Source organism: Vicugna pacos, unplaced genomic scaffold, assembly GCF_048564905.1.
Source record: "Vicugna pacos unplaced genomic scaffold, VicPac4 scaffold_18, whole genome shotgun sequence".
Lineage (NCBI taxonomy): Eukaryota > Metazoa > Chordata > Mammalia > Artiodactyla > Camelidae > Vicugna > Vicugna pacos.
Window position 1 is genome coordinate 100,624 of NW_027328739.1, and position 23,579 is coordinate 124,202.

General features: G+C 45.6%; 1 long non-coding RNA gene across 1 annotated transcript in view; it reads left to right on the forward strand.

Annotated features, from left to right (window-relative positions):
- Positions 1-12,603, forward strand: part of LOC140692893 (uncharacterized) — a 49,025-nt gene extending 36,422 nt beyond the window's left edge. Inside the window, exon 4 of the long non-coding RNA XR_012068499.1 lies at positions 12,331-12,603. This is a non-coding gene — a long non-coding RNA (uncharacterized lncRNA). The remainder of the gene's footprint in view (positions 1-12,330) is intronic.
- Positions 12,604-23,579: the final 10,976 nt, after the last annotated feature.

Consider the following 23,579-nt stretch of genomic DNA (forward strand, 5'->3'; position numbering starts at 1 on the left):
CAATCCTTATTCTTATCTTCCTTTTGCAAACGAAGATCCTGTGGCTTAAAGAGGGTAACTGATTTGCCCAAGCTCTCATTGCCAATAAGAGACCACTGTGGGACTCAGATGTAAGACTCTATCTCTCTGAATCCATGTTCTTCTAAGAACAGAGACTCTCTTGGGTTCCTAAGGCACAAGGTTACATTAACGTTTTAAGAAACACTTGTCTAAAATAATAACTACAGAGATTTTGACTTATTGTTCTCTTACTAAAAATGAGAAAAGCAGATGTTAGCCAAGGTCACACTGTCCTTTTGATTTTCACATAAGCCCGATCCCACATAAAGTGGACAGTCCAATGTTATCTGCAATTTCTAAATATTTCAAGGAGCTTACTGTATTCGCTTTCTGTTGCTGTTGTAACTAGTATCCCCAAACGTCATGGTAGTAGGAAGAAAAAAGAAAAATTCTCCACTAAACAACACAAATTTAAACTTGTAGTTTTCTTGAACGCAGAAGCCTGCTGAAGTCAAAGTGTTGGCACGGCTGTTTCTGAAGGTCTCAGGGGAACCTGTATCTTTGACTTTTCTGGCTTCCAGAGGCCACCTCCATCTCTTGGCCTGTAACCTCTTTTCTCAGTCTCAAGGTCAGCATGGTTGTGTGCCTCTGACTCTGATCCTGCGGTCAGATCTCCTCTCCTCTCTCCCCTCTTTTGCCTCCTTCTTCCTCCTTTAACGACCCTGGTGATTACACTGGGCCCACAACTATAATCCAGCTGGTCTCTCTTAGAGTCGACTGGTTAGCAACCTTAACCACATCTGCAAACATAGGTCCCCTTTGCCAGGGAATCTGACCTCTTCCTATGTTCTGGGGATAAGGACATAGACATATTGGGGGGAACATTTTTCTGCCTACCACACTAAACTTTTTAAGATAATTTCTGGCTTTGAGTTTCTGTTTTCATGAAACTTTTGAACTCTCTTCTGTCTTGCCTTCCACACCAGCATTCTGCTTCTGGCCAACCTAACTGCAGAGCTCGCCCCTCTCTGTTGTGTCCCCCAAAACCACTTACACAAGCAGGCCTTACTGTTGTTTGGAGCATGGGGGAGAAACTCAAACAACTTGAATTTTGAAATAAAAAACCTCCATGATTTTAAAATCTTCCATGCCACTATAAAAATATTTATTTTTAACTTCATTTTTTAATTTTTAAACTATTTTAAACTTTGTAACTTTTTTAAACTTTACTTTTTTTCTTATCATCCTTCATTGTAGGCTCCAGAAACCTGCTATTCTGCCCACCGCATCCAAGTTCCCCTTCATTGTTTCTCCTCCCTTCCCTATCCTTCCTTCTCTCTCCCTTATTACCAAGTTTCTGTCCATTCTTTTTATAGGGCAGTTAAATTATTTTTTCTTTCTTTCTTTCTGTTTTTGCAGAGTGAACACCTTTGCGTGTCAGTGTGTCCTTCCACATTTCTTCACAAGGGCTTCATCTTTCAGCTTCAGTATGGATTCCTGGGGTCTGTCTCGAAACAAAGGCATTTCCCTTGTCCCCCAGCTCACCACGCCCCTCAAAAAAAAAGATTCTGATCTTCACTGTGAAATGAATCTTTTTTTTCCCTGCTGTGCAGTAGACAACACTTACCCTGAGCTCACAGCCAGATATTTCCAGAGGAGTAAAAGTAGGTCATGTGCAAGTAATACTACTTTTCTCTGTGAAAAGAAACAGATCAGATAGAGGAAATACTTAACTCAGATTACTCAAAAGCATTTCCTGAAGGAAATAAGTAAATTACTTAATACTAAATTTTGTTGAATCTGGTTATCCGTGAGCTATTTTTACCAATCAAGAAGGATATATTTCCTAAACTGGTACTGAGCAATTCATGTGAAATGAAACTTGCTCACATAAACTAGTTTAAAGTAAAGGATGCATTATAGTATCTGTGGTCTATTTATACCTTTGCTTAAGTAAGCACATTGTTCTAGGTTCCAGTGAGCTGAACTTTGCCTCCATGTATTTCTACTATGGGCTAAAATATTTAGGGAATTTATTTTGAATTATGTTTCCCTTTTTTGAAAACCAGGAATTCTGAATTGTAGCCAAGTTTGAGGGTGGCTTGTGTTTTCCTCACTGCCTCTTCTCTTTGTTTAAGTGCAGTTTCATTCTTAATTTTTCATATAAAATCCTAACATACCAAAGATCTATCAATTAATCTTGCTGCACCAAAGCTATACCCATCCTCAAAAATACATAGGAAGGGAAAATAAAACTTATCAAAATTAGCGACTATTTTCGTGCTATTCAAATATGTCTAAAGGAACATAATGAAATGAATTTCACTATATCTCACCTGCCTCCACGGCCCCAATCCCATGTGGGTTTCTTGAGTAGGAATCTGGGAGCAAATAAAGAAGGACAGTGATGCCGTGATCCAGGCTCCCTCTGGGGTCTCCCCAGCACTTGGTTCGGCACCTGGTATAACGTAGGTCTCAGTCCAAGCCAGCTGAGTGAGTGAGTGACTCACAGGCATTGAATGCGTAACTTCAGTGAATTAACAGCATTCTTTGTAGGACTCAGAGAATAAGCTGAGTGCCCTGTGGCCTTCCCAGCCTCACATACTATTTTGATGTTGGGGTCATTTCTGGGAATGTTATTCTGTACTGGACAAAAGGTTAGTACAATTCCAGGGTTAAGCAACTTTCCTAGGGAAATTTTATGATAAAATATTAAGAAAAATAGTTAAATGCCCAAAATGACATAGCATTGTCCTTTGGTGTTTAGATAATGTATGGCTGTAATTTTCTTACTTTATATGTTTTCTACATTTTCGACTGTGTGTATGCACTACTATATAATAAGAAAAAGCAAATGTTTAAAAGAGAAAATCTCTCTTCTCCAGATATGATTTGGTTAGAGGATGAGTCAGAGAAATATAATGAGAGAATCTTAAATATATGTGTCCATAATTCACTCTTTAAATTCAGGAACAGGAAACTCAGGAATGAAATAGATTAAGAGAATCAAAGATACTTGTATTCAAGATTAGCAAGTAGGAGTGTCCTCAACAGAAATGGTGATAATCTATAAATCAGGGATTAAATGTGATAATGAAGGTACAAAGACAACATGAAGTAGAAAATGCCACGTGGCAAGCACAGAGTAAAGGGCAATATACTATGATTATGCCAATATGTGTGGTCAATTCCCAAGCAAATTATTGTGTAACCCCTGCTAGAGGAAGAAAGCTTCCAGCCTTGGCTGGAGAGGGGGGAAGATCCAGTGTCTGTATTTTTTAAAATGTCTACAGTTGCTTCTCATGTGCAAATTGATATCCCTGCACGAGAACCTTAAACCAACAGAAAACCCAAAAGACCGTGGACAATGATAGGTAGACGAGAGCCCAAGCTTTTCTGCCACAGATGAGTGGTTCCACTCAGGAAGACTGAGCAAGAGGCTCAGAGTCTTAGCTAAGGACAAGCAAGTCGGAACTTCTAATACGACCTAATGCCATCGACAGGGGAGGGCATTTCAGCACAAGAAGGGAGCGCCAGTTGATTTAACATGGAAGTTTCACCCTGGATCCATACCATGATGGATTTGGTTCCTGGAGGGTAAAAGCCCTGCTTCCCTGTGGCATGGACCGGATTCCACAAGAGGCTGAGACAGGAAGTATGAGGCAGAGAAAAATTCCCCCAGGAGAATCCCGAGTCTGGGTGCCAGGGAGGGTGATGGACGAGAGTGGTCCCAGCGCCACCCGCACCGCAGGGCTCCGAGTGGCTGTGGAGCTGCGCGCCCCCGGCCGGACCTCAGACCTGACTGCAGCGCTCCGGGCTGCGGCCTGGGGAGCGGCTTCAGTAGCAGGCTGGCCCCGTCATTCTCGTAGGTGTTGCATTGACCCCCAACCCTGTGGCCACGGTGATCCCAAGCCAAGGGTCTAAGTGACTTCAACCCTATTTACAGGTGACCACAGCCGGTTAGCCAGTGCTGCTCAAAAGGAAGATCCCCCATGGGGTTTTGATGTGTCAGGGGGGTTGCTAATACCTGGCCTGCTTTGAATCATTTCATCCTGACAGCAGCCTGGGCAGTTGAAGTTTCATCTCTCAATTTTATTTCAACTATTTTGTTGAAAGTATAGTTGGTTTACAATATTGTGTTAATTCTTGCTGTACAGCATAGTGATTCATATATATATATATTCCTTGTCATATACTTTTCCACTATAGGCTATTAAAAGTTATTGAGTGTAGTTCCCTGTGCTATACAGAAGGATCTTGTTGTTTGAAACAAAAATTACTAAACAAAGTAACAAAGTAAGCAGACTAAACCTAGCCATGTATATGACACAGTTGAGTTTATCTCAGGATTTAAATGTGGTTTTGATCTCCAGGATCTCTTTATCAAATTATCATATGTAAAGTGCCTGTGGAACACTTCTCAGAAATATGTTTTAAAATCATAAGATTTAGAGAATAAAGAAGGAAGATAATTATACTGGAAAGCAGATATCAAAATATAGAAATGGGCATTTGTGATAGAGTAATATCTGAATTATTGGAAGAATGTGTTGAATAAGAGGATCCAGTGGTGGGTCTACTAACCGCAACATTCTGCCATAGCAGTGAGTGTAAATCATCTTCTGAGATCTGCAACAGTTGCATTTTGAATGTAAATAAAGTTAAAAAATAAGCCATGAAGTGTGGATTCAGATTCAGGGGTATCTCGAGTCCATATCCCCAGCACTTCCCAGTGCTCCCTGCTCTTCCCCTAATGTCATTGAAAGAAGTGGGGAAAGTTTGTGAAGCGAAGGGCATGTTCCATTGCAAAGAAATCTCTTAGCAAACCTGGGAGCATGACCAGTGAAAGCTTAATGCTGAGATTAGAGGCCGTGGGAAACCAAGCAGAGGCAACTCTTTACAAGTCACATCATATGCTCTGTGTGTGTCTACGTGTGTATGTATACAGACGTGTGGGCATGTATGATGTATACACCTGCCTTTCGTGTGAAGCCGCCTCACTGTCCAAATTTGAAATCCATCCAAACGTGCAGTGCAGTCAGCTGAAGCTCAGCCTGATGCTAAGTTGTCTGTTGTTGCTCTGTCTCTTCTGCTGAACTCCACGAGTAAACCACGCGCCAGCTGTTGCTTTCAGGGACAACAGCTCTGTAAGCTACAGGTCCATGCCTTGTTTCACTGCCAACTCTGATTTCCTTTCAGGATAAATTGCCATTTGAAAAGGGGGAAGCATTCAGTTGGCCCACAAGCCTCTGAGTGAGGAAAAAAGATAACTTTAGAGACAGCTCTGTGGGACAGCATCCAGAAGGGGACAGAGCATTGGGCTGGGAGTCGAGGCTGTGTTTCTTTCAAGCTCTGCAATGAATTTGAGGTGGCATGCCACTTCTCTGGCCCTTGATTTGTTCAGCTTAAATTAGGGTCTTGGACCTGTTCTATCCAACGTTAGAGTATCACTTTTTTGCTCAGTGACCCTCCATGGCTCCACAATTCCTTCAGAGGGAAAAATGCCCACATCCTCATGGCAGCCTCTAAGGCTCCACCCCCAAAACCACCACTTATTTCCTATTCACTGTGACCCACACCAGTCTCCATGCTGTCTTTCCAGCGTGAGAGACCTCCAGGCCTGTAATCACTGTTCCCTCTGCCCCTCCTCTGCCCACCCCTTTGTTTCCTTCTTTGCCTTATTCAAAGGTCACTGCCCCATCCCCACTCCTCCCTAGCACACATTCCTCACCCTCCTTTATTTTCCTCCGCAGCACTTATCACCGGCTCACAGACCCTGTATTTCTGTCTTTTACTTATTTTCTGTGAGATTTTCAGACTGGAAAGGCCATGGTGGATAATAGCAGAGAAATGGGGGTAAAAAAGACAAATGAGGGAAGGCATCTTCTAAAACCTAAAATGCCCACCTGAAAAGGAGGTAGGAGATAAAGTAGTAGTAGTCGTTACAATTTTGGTAAACCCAAGGTACGTGGTCAGGACTAGTTTTCACAATTTTTGAGGGTAGGGAGGCAGCAATAAAAAGAAATTTATCCTGAAAACAAGAAATTAAATTCTTGGGAAGATGATGTGTTCAACTTGAAATGTCAGTAATACTTTTATGACCTTGGTCTGATAATATCCTGCCTTATAATTTGATCTGTTTGACAGCTGGGTCATTAATCTAATGGTGCCACAGTTCCAGAAGCAGAACAGACCACCCCACGATGGGAATGGGACAACCGTCTGTATCCCATGGGCAAACTGGGGTTATTTTATGAATACCCTGAAATGAGTAAGTCATCAGTGGAGATTTCTGTGCTGCCGGTTATACTAGAATATGCTTTGGGTCTCAGAAGCATCGGTTACCTAGCCAAACAATGACCTAGCATACCGACACGGAGCCCACTTTTCTCCATTAGATGCAATTATGCAGTCAGGCTGTCAAATAGGGTGCCTGTGTGTATCTTTGTCAATATTTATGTTGTACAAAGCTGAATGTTTACTGCCAAGGAATGAAATGGAATACTCATTCAGATATGTCTCCACCATTGATTCTCAGATCCTTCTGGTCATGTCGTCTGAGGATGAACTCAGAACCGTTACTAGATGTGACTCAGCTCGGGCTGTAGCCCGTGTGGCACAGCTGCTGGCTGATATCCTTCTAAACAGAGTCATGTGAGCCAGCCGGCCTGTGCAGAAAGCCCGCAAGGGCATCCTGCCTCATTGCAGCAAGGTTCACAGGGTCACCCCTTCCACATCTCACACCTGCCTTTGATATGGTTTCTGCCTGATTCCTTGAGTGACCCCATGGCACATCACTGGCTTGAATTCAGGATGAATTTGCTGATCTGGAGTATCGGTAGAGCATACATCCCCTCCTTCTCCAATGTCTTTGTCCATTTCTGTATATTTGCTTGGGCTCTGTTTCTCTTTGGTTGAACTTGGTTTTGAGCTCTCAGTTGCCTTTAAATTGTTGCATCTCAAAATAGATTTCCATAGGAAACGTTATCTTTTCTATTATGCATGGAGCACTTTTATCTACTAGAAGGCTGATGAAGTGCACGTTTTGTATCTGAGCCCTTTCAGCTCACCACTGCCTTGAAGTAGTTTTTTTTTTTTTTTTAAGCTTAGGAGACAAGAAAGGATTTTGGTCAATAGGCTTTGCATTTATGCATGCGGGTTCATGTCTGCAAAGTCACCCCTTTGTGCTTCCTGTTTATAAGTCTACAGATAGAGGGAGTTTGCTTTTTCCTAAATTACATTCTCCCTACATAACAGGATGGAGTAACAGCTATTCTAGAGAGATTGTTCAGATTTATTTGTTTTCCTATTATCTAAATAATCCCTGACGAATTAGAAAATTCAATCCATTTCTGAGAGTAGGCAGTCTGTTTTTCTGTATTCAACGCTGGAGTGAAACTTATATTGTGTTCTTTTCATTCATGGGAGGTAGAATTTCCAAGTGCTTTTTGAATTATTTTTGTTCCTCTAAAATAAATTGCCTTTGGTGGTGATCTCCTGACCTCAGTTTCCTCCTCCCAGTTTTCCCCATGATCATTAATGTCACCCCACCTGCCTTTTTAGTTATGCCTCTTAGCTGCTGAAGGGGAACAGCTACTGACAGATGACCCTGGAGCCCTCCACCTGTGCTTCGTTAGGCCTCGCACCCAGCCACCAACCCTAGTCTCCTTCACCTGAAATATCTTTCTCTGCTTTTCTGCCTGGAAGGACTCTTGCCAAGCCTTGGCAGGGACCCCTCCACTTTTTAGAAATTATCTGCTCTCCTGTCTAGGCATGAATTGCACTTGATTCTTGTCTTGATGGTGCATGATCGTGTCCGTGTCCATTGTGCTCCGTGGCTGGACTGATCCTGTCGGAGGCTGTAGTCAGGCTTTTCATCCTCCCGTCCATGTCTGGAGCACCACAGCCAGGACCCTGGGCCTCATACGTGTTTAAGTGACTTGAGCTTGGAGTTTCAGCACACTCACATACAACTGTTAGATGAGTTGGCGGTAATATTGCCCCCAAGGCCCCCACAAGGTTCTATATGGCATATGGCTTTTTCTGAGTGAAATTTCTCTTTTATTTGTTTTAGTGAATTCCCCACACTGTCCTTTGAGATTATTAGAGTAACCCTGAGTTGTTAACCACAATAGCTCTCCCCACACCAGCGAAAGATCCTGCTGTCTGAGAACTCAGACTTGGGACATAAGAGAAATAATCTATCAGTCTTAAAATCTGGAAGCCATAAGATACCATTTTGTACTTAGAGCACCCACAGCACAAACACCAGTCTCTCAAAAATTTGACGCTGCCTTCCCAGAGGGCGGGCGCCATAAGTGAAATGCTGTGAGGGATGAAGTGAGAGCTCTTTGTCTCTGGTACTGCCTTTTCCACCCTTGCTGTGTTAACTTGATCTTCCCTTCATATATTATGTTCTCCATTTAATTTATTGCAGTTAATATCAGTTGTTCTTCAACATCTCCTTGCACCCGAACCGTCCATTCCCTCTCTCTCCAGTGCTATCCCACCCATGCCTCTCCTGCGCTCTCCAGGACCAGGCCTGTCTCCCCCACGCCCTCACCTCTGTTCTGTCTGCCCACCACCTGCTCTGACATTTCCTTAACTCTGCAGAATGAACTTCCCAAAATGGCAGCTGAGTAACTGGGGGGGATTGTAGACCTCTCATCTCTTTACCGATTCATTCGTTTATCTATCCAAAAAACACTGAGCACCTGCTATGCCAAACACTGTATCAGCTACTGGGGAAACCAAGACAGATAAGACTTGGTGTCTGCACACCCCAGGCCAGGCGAGACTTGGCGAGTAGTTGATGGATTGCTAACCAGGTGAACACAAATTGGACTTCCTAGAGCTAGAAATATTTGAACTGAATTTTGAAAGGTGAAAGGAAGTTAGCTCTCTAATGTGTGGTAGAGGGAGTGGACACTTCATGCAGAGAGGTAGAGACATAAGTGTACATGGCATGAACTGGCTTGGCTAGACTGAAGAACAACAAGTAGGGCTAGAACAAAGGATCCATAGGTGGGAATATCAGGTGCACATGGCCTCTGTCACTATGGGCCTTGTGTGCTTAGACTTGAATGTATCCTTAATGAAACAGGTATATATTGGAATATTTGTAAGTAAGAGAATTGCATAATGTTTATGTTGAAGAATATCTGGTTATTCTAGCAGCAGAATGGAAGATACTATTTTTGGGAGAGGCCCATATTTTGGGGGGAAAGGATGTTTCGGGAACAACCCAGGTAACCCAGACAACAAGTGGCACACGCCTGCAGAGAGGCCCTGGGCAGAGGGAGAGGGACATGGGCGGCAGAAGTGATGACTGCTGCAGTAGGGAATGCAGGGCTGGGGCAGCGGGCCACAGAGCTGCTGAGGTGGCTTTCCAGTGACCCATCTTGAAAGAGGATCTGCAGGGGCAGTGTAAGGGGAAGAGCTGATTTCGAGATGGTTCTGTGTGTGGCAGTTTGAGTGCAAAGTGTCTATGGGACATCTGAGGGGTGATGTCTGTTGTTAAGCTGGATTCACCAGTCAGGAGCTCAGAGGAGCTGTGGGTGAGGCCGTGGGGCGATTCAGTCCTGCCAGGCGGAGGACTGAAGATGAGGCCCTGGGGAAAAGGGCCATGAACATGGCAAATGGGAGACGAGAAATCCACCAGGAGAAAGAACAGTAGAGCAGTTGGGAGAAAGCTAGTTGAGGCAACACAGAGAAGGCTGTAACCTGGCATAAGAGGGATTTGAACACTGACTAAAGGAGCATAGTGAGAAACGGGGGGTGTGTGGGGCAAAAAAGCAAGGGCTAAATCCCACCTTTAATTGCCAAGACTGGGGAAAGGGAGGAGGAGGACTAAGGTAGCCTGTAAAAAACAGATCTGTGTGTATCTGTGTCTGTGCATATGTGCACACACACTTTTCTGCCTGGGCTTTTTAAATTTATTTAAGTAAAACAAAAATTAAGGGGGGAAAACATTCCACTGAGAGGAAAATATTTGTCCACGGCAAAAGCTACCTGGTAATCAAATAAACAGGAGCTGAAAATGCCCACTGGTTTGAAACACGCAGTCGCCGGCAGTGCAACTCCTGTCTCAGTGCCTCGGTGAGGGCCGTGGGGGATGCAGGGTTCCGAGCCCTGGAGGAGCCATCAGCGCAGGCACTTCTCCAAGAAACTGGACTTTAAATGGAAGGAGAAAGAGTAGAAAGTATCAGAGAGCAACACAGGGCCGTGAGAGAGGGTTGGGCGAGGGTTAGTTTTGTTTTACAGGGGGCGTTTCTGGCCTTGATGAGTTCCTAGGCCTTTGCTGTTATTGGTCTTTGTTCCAAAAGCTTTTTAGAAAGTTCTTCTCGTTTGAATATCTGAACAGATTAAATCATGTTGGGTTATTTCTGGTATTTTATTTTTTAATTAATAAATTATCTGGAATTTATTTTAATATCAAAAGTGAGGACACTGTGCCAGGTCTTCCAATGATTTAGCTAATTACTCCAGTACTTGAATCCACTGATTTGAAGTGTCAGTTTTATAATATTACTAAAATCTCAAAAATATCCACGTCTATTCTTGAAATGCATTGTATTACATTCATACTCTCAGTGCACTATATCTATACTTTTTCCACGACCATAGATTAATGCCTTCTAGAGTTGGTCCTATTTAATATTTTTCCAGAATATCCCTAATACTGCAAATTCAAACTTCCCTCCTCATTATTTTATTTGTATATTTGTGTATATTTCTGGAAGAACAATACGATCACCTTTCAGATATTTTTCTTAAATCCATTTTGGATTATTAACTAAATTTGCATTCAGATTCTAAATTTACTTTGGAGAAATAATGTTCTATGTCCCCCAAGCTTGAGTCTGCCCAATGAAGAGTATGGTGCATTCTTCTGCTCATTCAATCATCATATTTTTTTTTCTTTTTTTTAAGTCATTTATCAGAATCATCTTAACATTTTTAATTAATTTATTTCTGAATAGTCTGTGCCTTTGTTGTCATTATAAATGATATCTTTTCTGGGTTTTTAATTGGTTTGATTGCTAATAAACTCCTAATTTCTGGCAATGAGAAGGAGATCTGACAGTGTGGGGCACTCTTTCCAATATGGTGACTGTGAGCAGTGTGTTTCCTTAGGATGTCCACTTGCCAATTTGCCAGTGGCTGCACCCACTCCACACATTTCTGCTACTTACCTGCCCCCTGTAGGCAGATGAGTTCATGTAGGGTTAGGTGGGTTATGGACACAGATACTGATATCACTGCTGCCACACTGCTGACTCTGTGGCATCACTAACTCTGGTTCTTGCTCTCTGACCTCCCTGAATATGACAGCTCCTTTTGGGCTGTGGACCTACTGCATCTTTCCAGCAATGTCGGCTTTTATGCAACACACCCCTGCCTCTCAGGTCACAAGCAAATGTCAGCTCCTCCTACACATCCACCCCATCCACGGTCTTGCCGTTCCTGGCCAGAGTGGTCCCTATCCCTTGACTGATCAGTAACACTAAAGGGACTTTAAATTTGCCTCTCATCCTCTGGCTTAGTTACATACCTGTGCTAGTTTACTTTAAAGGTCTGCCAGTTAGGAGGGGAGGGTCTAAAAGTCTTTTAGATTTCTGGCCTTATCATTTCTAACTGCTCCCCCACCCCATGGAACAGCTTACCACAGATCTCTGCTGCCCCATCTGTAGCAATGCCCTGTAAATTACAGACAGAGAGAAAAGAACTTCTAAGCCACCACCATAGCTTTGACTTCCTGTGACCACAGAGATCATAGAAATATCAAGATAAAAATTCCTGAAGAAGGATATTTTTCTTAGGAAGACACTTTAATTGCATACCTTTCTTTGACTTGTAATAAATTAATAGACTCTCTGAATGTGCTGCACTCACCTTCCCAGACTCAAGGGAGCTTGCTCACTTGCCTATTTTCAGTGCATTTCCTCCAACATTCTCTATGCAGAGCTTTCCCAAAGGTACATTTCTTATTTCTATTTAAATTGTTATATAAATCCACAATATTCTTTTTTTAATCCTCAATTACAAATCATCTTCCAAGATTGCATTATTTCAACACTGAGAGTGAATAATATGCTTCAAGATTCCCAAGTTTATTACGAGCAAATAACTATGGTTGGTTGAAGATTTTTAAGTATGTTATTCCAACTAAGGGTATATACGTGAAAGAAACAGTTTGTAATAAGTCTTCTTCCCAGAGATATTATATTTGCCTTTTGTTTGGATTCTTTCACTGTTAAACATTATTATTACCATGAATGTGTTTTCTCTTTGGGATTTAGTTCACCATTTGCCACTCTCTCTTTACAGGAGTAAAGGAATATATGTTGTCCTTCCATCCGTCCACCACTCCATGTTATGTGTCCATTCCTTAAACAGGTATTCAGTTTGGGTTCACCACCTTATCTGTGGCCTCTTTCCAGTGGCCCCTCTGTTGGCTCTGGAGAACAATATATTGCAAATCAGAGTGGGTACGTGGAAACTTGACTACAAAGTATAGACGCATGGTGCCAGAAAAAGCCCAGAACATCACAGCGTGGCAGTCAACCATGAAAGTAACAGCAATTCTGGCTGTGGTGGACCAGCGTGAATAAAAAGGCTTCATTGGGTGAAGACTTAGAAGAGTCCAAAAATGCATTGGCGTTGCTTCCTAAGGAATCCAGTGATGGGTATTGTTTAATATGAGAGGGAGATGCTAACACTATCATCGTTATAAACAACATAGTTGTTGTAATTGTTATTATTTTTTATATAATTTCTTTATAATAAATATTTGTGACTTACAAGACCCTTACAGAGGCAGTTATTAAGAAGTGTGGCCATTATACTGTTACAGAAGAGTTAATTCAGTAGAAGTATGGTAATAGTATTAATGAGTACTCTTTTGATCCTCACATGAATATAAAAGTTACCCAGGAGTGCTTGTATAATGGAGATAGAAATCAATCCATTTAAGAGTTTGTAGAACCTAAAATAACAGCAGTCATCCCACCGTATTTGACTTCGTGTGTGTGCTGGAGGTGGGGAAACAGAGTCCACACATTTTCTGGGGGCACATGTGTTCCCAGGCTGGGGGATATCGGCTAAAAACCTCCGCTGCCCATAGAGAGGCACACGCCAATACTTGGCTTAGAGCCCAACCCCCACATTCCCTGTAAGACCGGCCTAGGAAAACACTCAGGGAATACAAGCTAAGGGATTCTATTCGAACCCAAGAGCTGCTGTCAGTTGGAGGATCCTCCCCACACTCAGGAAGCCAGAACACGGCTTCGTGTGTGTGCTGGAGGTGGGGAAAGAGACTCCACACATCTTTATGGGGGCACAGGTGTTCCCAGGTTATGGATTTTGGATAAACACCTCCACAGCCCATACATAGGCACTCGCTAATACTTGGCTTTAGAGCACAACCCCCACATTCGCTCAAAGCTCACCCAAGGAAATCAGTCAGGGAATTCAACCTTAGGGATGCTATTAGATTCCAGTTGCTGCTGTCAGTTTGAGATTCCTCCCCACACTCAGGATACCAGAACAATTCTTCGTGTGTGTGCTCTAGGTTAGGAAACAGAGTCCACGAATTTTTCTGGGAGCACAGGTATTCCGAGGATGGGGGTTGTAGTTTAAAGACGTCCATTTCCCATCGAGGGGCACTCACTAATACTTGGTTGAAGAGCCCAACGCCCACTCTCCTCCTCACTCCGGTCTTGGCAATCCATCAGGGAAGACAAGCTAAGGGATTCTTTTAGAACCCAGGCGCTGCTGTCAGTTGGAGGAACTTCCACACACTCCGGATTCCGGAACACAACCTTGTTTGTGGGGGAAGTGTGGAGCCCCAATCCACGCAGATGAATGGGGGCACAGGTTTTCACCATTTGGGGAATTTCCTCTAAGTATTTCTACAGTCTGTCAGGGGGCACTCCATGCTAATTGGCCATCAAGCCCAACCCCCACCTTTTCCTCACAGCCTGGCCTAGGTAAACACTCAGGGAATACAAGCTAAGGGATTCTATGAGATCCCAGGTGCTGCTGTCAGTTGGAGGAGCCTACCCACATTCAGGATACCAGAGGAATTCTTCGTGTGTTTGCTGGAGGTGGGGAAACAGATTCCACGCATCTTTCAGGGGACACAGATATTCCCAGGTTGGGAGTTGTACGATAAACACCTCCAATTCCCATGGAGAGGGACTCGTTATTTCTTGGTTTTAGAGCCCATACCACACTTTCCCCCGCACTGCGGCCTAGGCAACAAACAGGCGAGACAAGCTAAGGAATTCTATTACAGCCCAGGCGCTGCTGTTAGTTGCAGGGTCTTCCGTACACTCAGGATTCCGGAAACAAGAATTCTGTGTGGGGGAGTTGTGGAGCCCCTATCCACGCAGATGAATGGGGGAACAGGTGTTCCCCGTTACGGAGAAGTCCTCTTAATAATTCCTCAGTCCATCGGTGGGCACTCGCATCTACTTGACTCCCTAAACCCAACCCCCAGCTTTCCCATGCAGCCCGGGTTAGGGAAACACTCAGGGAATACAAGCTAAGGGATTCTATTAGGACCTAGGGGCTGCTGTCAGTTGGAGGAGCCTCCCCTCACACAGGATACCTGAACACGCCTTCGTGTGTTTGCTGGAGTTGGGGAAAATGAGTCCATACATCTTTATGGGGGCACAGTTTTCCCGGGATGGGGCTGTAGTTTAAATACCTCCACTGCCCATAGAGAGTCACTTGCTATTACTTGGCTTTATGCCCAAACCCCACTTTTGCTCACAACCCGGCATAGGAAAAGACTCAAAAATTTCAAGTTAAGGGATCCTAGTAGTTCCCAGGTGCTGCTGTCAGTTAGAGGAGCCTTCCCACACTCAGGATACCAGAAGACTTCGTGTGTGTGCTAGTGGTGGGGAAACAGAGTCCACACATCTTTCTGGGGGCACAGGTATTCCCAGGTTGTTGGCTGCTGGTTAAACACCACCGGTTCCCATGGAGAGGCACTCGATAATACTTGGGTTTAGAGCCCAAACCCCACTCCCCCTGTATTCTGGCCCAGGCAAACCATCAGGGACGACTAGCTAAAGGATTCTACTAGAACCCAGGAGCTGCTTTCAGTTGGAGGAACTTCCCCACACTCAGAAATCCGGAACTCAGCCTTGAGTGGGGGGGATTTGTGGGGCCCCACACCACGCAGATTTATGTAGGCACAGGTGTTCCCCGTTAGGGAGAAGTCCTCTTGGTACCTCTTCAGTCAATCAGGGGACGCTCGCTGCTACTTGGCCTCCAAGCCCAGCCCCCAGCTTTCCCTCGCAGCCAGGCTTAGGGAAACACAGTGAATACAAGCTAAGGTATTCTATTAGAACCCAGGCACTGCTGTCAGTTGCAGCAGCCTCCCCAGACTCAGGATAACTGAACAGGCCTTCGTGTGTGTCCTGAATTTGGGGAAGGAATGTCCACGAATCTTTATGGGGGCCAGGTGTTATCAGGTTTGGGATGCAATTTAAACATCTTCACAGCCCATACAGAGGCTCTCGCTAATACTTGGTTTTAGAGCCCAACCTCCAACTTCGCTCAGGACTGGCATATGAAAACACTCAGGGAGGTCAACCTTTGGGATCCTATTAGATCCCAGTTGCTGCTGTCAGTTGGAGGAGCCACCCACACTCAGAAAACAAGAACAGTTCTTCGTGTGTGTGCTGGAGGAGGGGAAAGAGAGCCAACGCAGCTTTCAGGGCGCACAGATATTCTCAGGTTGGTGGTTGCAGGAAAAAAACCTCCTATTCCCATGGAGTGGAACTCGTTAATATTTGGTTTTAGAGACCAAACCCACTTTCCTTCGCACTCCGGCCTAGGCAAACCATCAGGGAAGATAAGATAAGGGATTCTATTACAGCCCATGCGCTGATGTCAGTTGGAGGATCTTCCTTACACTCAGGATTCTGGAAACCTGCCTTCTGTGTGGGGGAGTTGTGGAGCGCTAATCCACGTGGATGAATGGGGGCACAGGTGTTCCCTGTTAGGGAGAAGTCCTCTAAATACTTCTTCAGTCCATCAGGGGGCACTCGCTTCTACTTGACTTCCAAGCCCACCCCCCAGCTTTCGCACGCATCCAGGCATAGGGTAACACTCCTGGAATGCAAACTAAGTGATTCTATTAGAACACAGGGGCTGCTGTCAGTTGGAAGAGCCTCCCCTCTCTCCGGATACCTGAACATGACTTCGTGTGTGTGCTGGAGGTGGGGAAACAGAGTCCACACATCTTTTTGGGTCACAGGTGTTTCCAGGTTTGGGATGTTGCTTAAACACCTCATTGCCCATAGAGAGGCACTCGCTAATACTTGGATTTAGAGCCCAACCCCCACCTTCGCTCACAGCCCGGCATGGAAAACACTCAAGGAAGTCAAGCAAAGGGATTCTACTAGATCCCAGGTGCTGCTGTCACTTGGAAGAGCCACCCAACACTGAGAATATCAGAACTCTTCTTCATGTGTGTGCTGGATGTGGGGAAGCAGAGTCCACGCATATTTCAGGGGGCTTAGGTATTCCCAGGTTGGGGGTTGTAGGTAAACGACTCCACATCTCATGGAGAAGCACTCCATAATACTTGGATTTAGAGCCCAAACCCCACTTTCTCCCGCACTCCGGCCTAGGCATGCCATCAAGGAAGACAAGGTAAGGGATACTATTAGAACCCTGGCGCTACTGTTAATTTGAAGAGCCTCCCCTCAATCAGGATACCTTAAAAAGTCTGTGTGTTGTACTGGATGTGGGGAAATAGAGTCAACGCATAATTATGGGGGCAGAGTTGTTCACAGGTTAGGGATGTTATTTAACACCTATAATGTCCATAGAGATGCACTCGATAATACTTGGTTTTAGAGCCCAACCCCCACAATTGCTCACAGCGCGGCCTACGAAGACACTCAGGGAAGGCAAGCTGAGGGATACTTTAATATCCCAGGTGCTGCTGTAATTTGGAGGATCCTCCCCACACTCAAGACACGAGAACACTTCTTCGTCAGTGTGCTGAAAGGGGGAAAAGAGAGTCCACGCATATTTCATTGGTCACAGGTATTCGAAGATTGGGGGTTGTAGGTATACCTCCGGCATAGCAAATGGAGAGGAACTCCCTAATACTTGGTTTAAGAGCCCAAACCTCAAATTCGCCCGCCCTCCGGCCTAGGCAAACCATCAGTGAAGTCAAGCAAAGGGATTTTATTAGAACTCACGGAATACACTCAGTTGGAGGAATTTCCCCCACTCAGGATTTCAGAACCCAACATTGTGTGTGGGAGGTGTGGATCCCCACCCCACGCAGATGAATGTGGGCACAGCTCTTCCCTGTTAGGCAGAAGCCCTTTAAGCACTTCCTCAGTACATTTGTGAGCACTCGCTGCTAATTGACCTCCAAGTGTAGCCCCCAGCTTCCCTCGCATCGCGGCCTAGAAATACGCTCAGTGGATACAAGTTAAAGGATTCTTTTAGAACTCAGGCGCTGCTGTCAGTTGGAGGAACTTCCCCATTCTCAGGATTCCAGAACACAACCTTGTGTGTGGAGGAATTGTGGAGCCCCACTTCACGCAGTTGAATAGGGGCACAGGTGTGCCCCGTTATGGAGAAGTCCTCTAAATAATTCCTCAGTACATCGGGGGGCAATCGATGCTACTTGGATTCCATGCCCAACCCCCAGCTTTTCCTGATAGCCTGGCCTAGGGAAAAATTCACGGAATACAAGCTAAGGGATTCTATTAGATCCCAGGTGCTGCTGTCTTTTGGAGGAGTTTCCCCACATTCTGGATACCTGAACACGTCTTCTTGTGTGTGCTGGAGGTGGGGATACACATTCTACTCATTTTTATGTGGGCACAGGTGTGCCCAGGTTGAGGATGCAGATTAAAAACCTCCACTTCCCATAGAGTGGCCCTCACTAATTCTTGGCTTTAGAGCCCAATCTCCACCTTTGCTCACTGCCCGGCTTGTGCAAACACTCACGGAAGTCAACCTAAGGGATCCTATTAGATCCCAGGTTCTGCTGTGATTTGCAGGAGCCTCCCCACACTCAAGATAACAGAACACTTTTCCGTGTGTCTGCTGGAAGTGGGGAAACAGAGTTCAGGTTTATTTCACGGGCCACTGGTATTCCCAGTTTGGGGGTTGTTGGTTAAACACCTCCATTACCCATGCAGAGGCACTCGCTATTACTCGGATTTAGAGCCCAACCCCTACTTTCCCCCGCACTCTGGCCTAGGCAAACTATGAGGGAACTCATGCTAAGGGATTCTATTTTAATCCAGGTGCTGCTGTCAGTTGGAAGAACTTCTCCACTCTCAGGATTCCGGAACACAGCCTTGTGTGTGGGGAAGTAGAGGAGCCCCAGTCCACGCAGATGAATGGGGGCACAGGTGTTCCCGATTATGGACAAGTCCTCTAAGTCCTTCGTCAGTCCTTCAGGGGGCACTCGCTGCTAATTGGCCTCATAGCCCAACCCCTATTTTTCCCTTGCCACCCGGCCTAGGGAAACAGTATGTCAATACAAGTTAAAGCATTTTATTAGAACCCAGGTACTGCTGTGAGTTGTAGGAGACTCCCCACACTCAGGATAACTTAACACTTCTTCGTGACTGTGCTGGAAGTGGGGAAACAGTGTCTACGCTTCTTTCTGGGGGCACAGAAACAGTGTCTACGCTTCTTTCCGGGGCAACCCCCGGTTGGGGGTTGTATGTTAAACACTTCCACATCCCATTGAGAGGCACTCGCTTATATTGGGTTTTAGAGGCCACCCCCACTATCCCCCTGACCCTGGCCAATTCAAGCCTTCAGGGAAAACCAGCTAAGGAATTCTATTAGAAGCCAGGCACTGCTGTCATTTGGAGGAGCCTCCCCACACTAAGGATAGCAGAACACCTCTCCGTGTGTGTGCTGAAGTTGGGGAAATAACGTCCTCGCATCATATAGGGGCAAACGTATTCCCAGGTTGTGGTATGTAAGTGTGTGCCCACACTCAGGAAGCCAGAACACGTCTTCGTGTGTGTGCTGGAGGTGGGGAAAAAGCCCCCATGCATCTTTATGGGGGCACAGTTGTACCCAGGTTGGGGATGTAGTATAAACACCTCCACAGCCCATACAAAGGCACTCGCTAATATATGGCTTAAGAGCACAACCCCCACTATCGCTCAAAGCCCAACCATGAAATCAGTTAGTGATGTCAACCTAAGGGATGCTATTAGATCCCAGTTGCTGCTGTCAGTTGGAGGTTCCTCCCCACACTCAGGATATCAGAAGAATTCTTCGTGTGTTTGCTGGAGGTGGGGAAACAGAGTCCATGCATCTTTCAGGGGCACAGATATTCCCAGGTTGGCAGTTGTAGGATAAACACCTCCAATTCCCATGGAGAGACACTCGTTATTTCTTGGTTTTAGAGACCATACCACACTTTCCCCCGCACTGCGGCCTAGGCAAACAATCATTCAAGTCAAGCTAAGGAATTCTATTACAGCCCAGGCGCTGCTGTTAGTTGCAGGGTCCTCCATACACTCAGGATTCTGGAAACAAGAATTCCTTGTGGGGGAGTTGTGGAGCCCCAATATACGCAGATGAATGGTGGAAGAGGCTTTCGCCATTAGGGAGAAATCCTCTAAATACTTCCTCAGTCCATCGGGGGGCACTCGCATCTACTTGACTCCCTAAACCCAACCCCCAGCTTTCCCACGCATCCCGGGTTAGGGAAACACTCAGAGAATACAAGCTAAGGGATTTTATTAGGACCCAGGGGATGCTGTCGGTTGGAGGAGCATCCCCTCCCTCCGGATAACTGATCACGTATTCGTGTGTGTTCTGGAGGGTGTTAAAAAGAGTCCACGCATATTTTTTGGGTCACAGGTGTTTCCAGGTTTGGGATGTTGTTTAAACACCTCATTGATCATAGAGAGGTACTCGCTAATACTTGGATTTAGAGCCCAACCCTCACCTTCGATCACAGCCCGGCATGGAAAACACTCAAGGAATTCAAGCAAAGGGATTCTACTAGATCCCAGGTGCAGCTGTCACTTGGAGGAGCCACCCAACACTGAGAATATCAGAACTCTTCTTCATGTGTGTGCTGGATGTGGGGAAGCAGTGTCCACGCATATTTCAGGGGGCTTAAGTATTCCCAGGTTGGGGGTTGTAGTTAAACGACTCCACATCTCATGGAGAAACACTCCATAATACTTGGATTTAGAGCCCAGACCCCACTTTCTCCTGCACTCCGGACTAGGCATGCCATTAGGAAAGAAAAGGTAAGGGATACTATTAGAACGAAGGTGCTGCTGTAATTTGGAAGAGCCTCCCCTCAATCAGGATACCTTAAAAAGTCTGTGTGTTGTACTGGATGTGGGGAAATAGATTCCACACATATTTATGGGGGCAGAGTTTTTCACAGGTTATGGATGTTATTTAACACCTATAATGCCCATAAAGATGTACTCGATAATACTTGGTTTTAGAGCCCAACCCCCACGATTGCTCACAGCGGGGCCTTGGAAGTCACTCAGGGAAGTCAAGCTGAGGGATACTTTAATATCCCAGGTGCTGCTGTAAGTTGGAGGATCCTCCCCACACTGAGGAAGCCAGAACACGTCTTCGTGTGTGTGCTGGAGGTGGGGAAAGAGACTCCACGCATCTTTATGGGGGCACAGGTGTTCCAAGGTTAGGGATGTAGGATAAAAACCTCCATAGCATATACAAAGTCACTCGCTAATACTTGGCTTTAGACCACAACCCCCACAATCGCTCAAAGCCCACCCAAGTTAATCAGTCAGGGAAGTCAACCAAAGGGATGCTATTAGATCCCAATTGTTGCTGTCAGTTGGAGATTCCTCCCCACACTCAGGATACCAGAACAATTTTTCGTGTGTGTGCTCTAGCTTAGGAAACAGAGACCACGCATTTTCCTCGGAGCACAGGTATTCCCAGGATGATTGTTGTAGTATGAAGACGTCCATAGCCCATAGAGAGGCACTCACTAATACTTGTTTGAAGATCCCAACTCCCACTCTACTCCTCACTCCGCTCTTGGCAATCCATCAGGGAAGACAAGCTAAGGGATTCTATTAGAACCCAGGCGCTGCTTTCAGGTGGAGGAACTTCCACACACTCCGTATTCCGGAACACAACCTTGTGTGTGGGGGAAGTGTAGAGCCCCAATCCACGCAGATGAATGGGGGCACAGATGTTCTCCATTTGGGAGAATTCCTCTAAGTATTTCTTCAGTCTGTCAGGGGGCACTCCATGCTAATTGGCCATCAAGCCCAACCCCCACTTTTTCCTCACAGCCAGGCCTTGGTAAACACTCAGGGAATACAAGCTAAGGAATTCTTTTTGATCCCAGGTGCTGCTGTCAGTTGGAGGAGCCTACCCACATTCAGGATACCAGAGGAATTCTTCGTTTGTTTGCTGGATGTGGGGAAAAATTGTCCACGCATCTTTCAGGGGGCACAGGTATTCCCAGGTTGGGAGTTGTAGGATAAGCACCTCCAAATCCCATGGAGAGGCACTCGTAATTTCTGGGTTTTAGAGCCCATACCACACTTTCCCCCACACTGCGGCCTAGGCAAACAATCAGGCAAGACAAGCAAAGGAATTCTATTACAGCCCAGGTGCTGCTGTTAGTTGCAGGGTCTTCCGTACACTCAGGATTCCGGAAACAAGAATTCTGTGTGGGGGATTTGTGGAGCCCCAATCCACGCAGATGAATGGGGGAATAGGTGATCCCCGTTAGGGAGAAGTCCTCTAAATACTTCCTCAGTCCATCGGGGGGCACTCGCAAATACTTGACTCCCTAAACCCAACCCCCATCTTTCTGACGCAGCCTGGGTTAGGGAAACACTCATGGAATAAAAGCTAAGGGATTTTATTAGGACCCAGGGGCTGCTGTCATTTGGAGGAGCCTCCCCTCACTCAGGATACATGAACATGTATTCGTGTGTGTCCTGGAGGTGGGGAAACAGAGTCCACGTATCTTTTTTGGGTCACAGGTGTTTCCAGGTTTGGGATGTTGTTTAAACACCTCATTGCCCATAGAGAGGCACTCGCTAATACTTGGATTTAGAGCCCAACCCCCACTTTCGCTCACAGCCCGGCATGGATAAACACTCAAGGAAGTCAAGGGAAGGGATTCTACTAGATCCCAGGTGTTGCTGTCACTTGGAGGAACCACCCAACACTGAGAATATCAGAACTCTACTTCATGTGTGTGCTGCAGTTGGGGAAGCAGAGTACACGCATATTTCATAGGGCTTATGTATTCCCAGGTTGGGGGTTGAAGGTTAACTAATCCAAATCTCATGGAGAAGCACTCCATAATATTTGGATTTAGAGCCCTTACCCCACTTTCTCCCGCACTCCGGCCTAGGCATGCCATCAGGGGAGACAAGGTAAGGGAAACTATTAGAACCCAGTCGCTGCTGTCATTTGGAAGAGCCTCCCCTCAATCAGGATACCTTAAAAAATCTGTGTGTAGTACTGGATGTGGGGAAAAAGATTCCACGCATATTTATGCGGGCAAAGTTGTTCAAAGTTTTGGGATGTTATTTAACAACTTTAATGCCCATAGAGATGCACTCGATAATACTTGATTTTAGAGCCCAACCCCCACCATTGCTCACAGCACGGCCTAGGAAGACACTCAGGGAAGTCAAGCTGAGGGATAATTAAATATCCCAGGTGCTGCTGTAATTTGGAGGATGCTCCCCACACTCAAGACACGAGAACAATTTTTCGTCAGGGTGCTGGAGGTGGGAAAACAGAGCCCACGAATATTAAATTGGGCACAGATATTCGAGGATTGAGGGTTGTAGGTAAAACACCTGCATAGCACATGGAGAGGAACTCGCTAATACTTGATTTTAGAGCCCAAATATCACTTTCCTCCACACTCAGGCCTAGGCACACCATCAGAGATGTCAAGCTAAGGGATTATTTTAGAACTCACGGAATGCTCTCATTTGGAGGCATTCCCCCACTCAGGATTCCAGAACCCAACTTTGTGTGTGGGAGGTGTGGATCCCCACCCTATGCAGATGAATGGGGTCACAGCTCTTCCCCGTTAGGTACAAGCTCTTTAAGCACTTCCTCAGTCCATTTGTGAGCACTCGCTGATAATTGAAATCAAAGTGTAATACCAAGCATCCCTCGCTTCCCAGCCAAGGGATACGCTCAGCGGATACAAATTAATGGATACTTTAAGAACCCAGGCGCTGCTGTCATTTGGAGGAGCCTCCCCACAATCAGGATACCTGAGCACGTATCCGTGTGTGTGCTTTAGGTGGGGAAACAGAGTCCACGCATCTATATGGGGGCACAGGTGTTCCAAGGTCGGGGAAGTAGTTTAAAACCCTCCAAAGCCCACAGAGATGCACTCGCTAATGCTTGGCTTTAGTGCCCATCCCCCACCATCGCTCACTGCTAGGCCTAGGAAAACACCTACGGAAGTCAAGCTGAGGGATTCTATTAGAACCCAGGTGCTGCTGTCAGTTGGAGGTACCTCCCCATACGCAGAAAACCAGAACACTTCTTTGTGTGTGTGCTGCATGTAGGAAAAC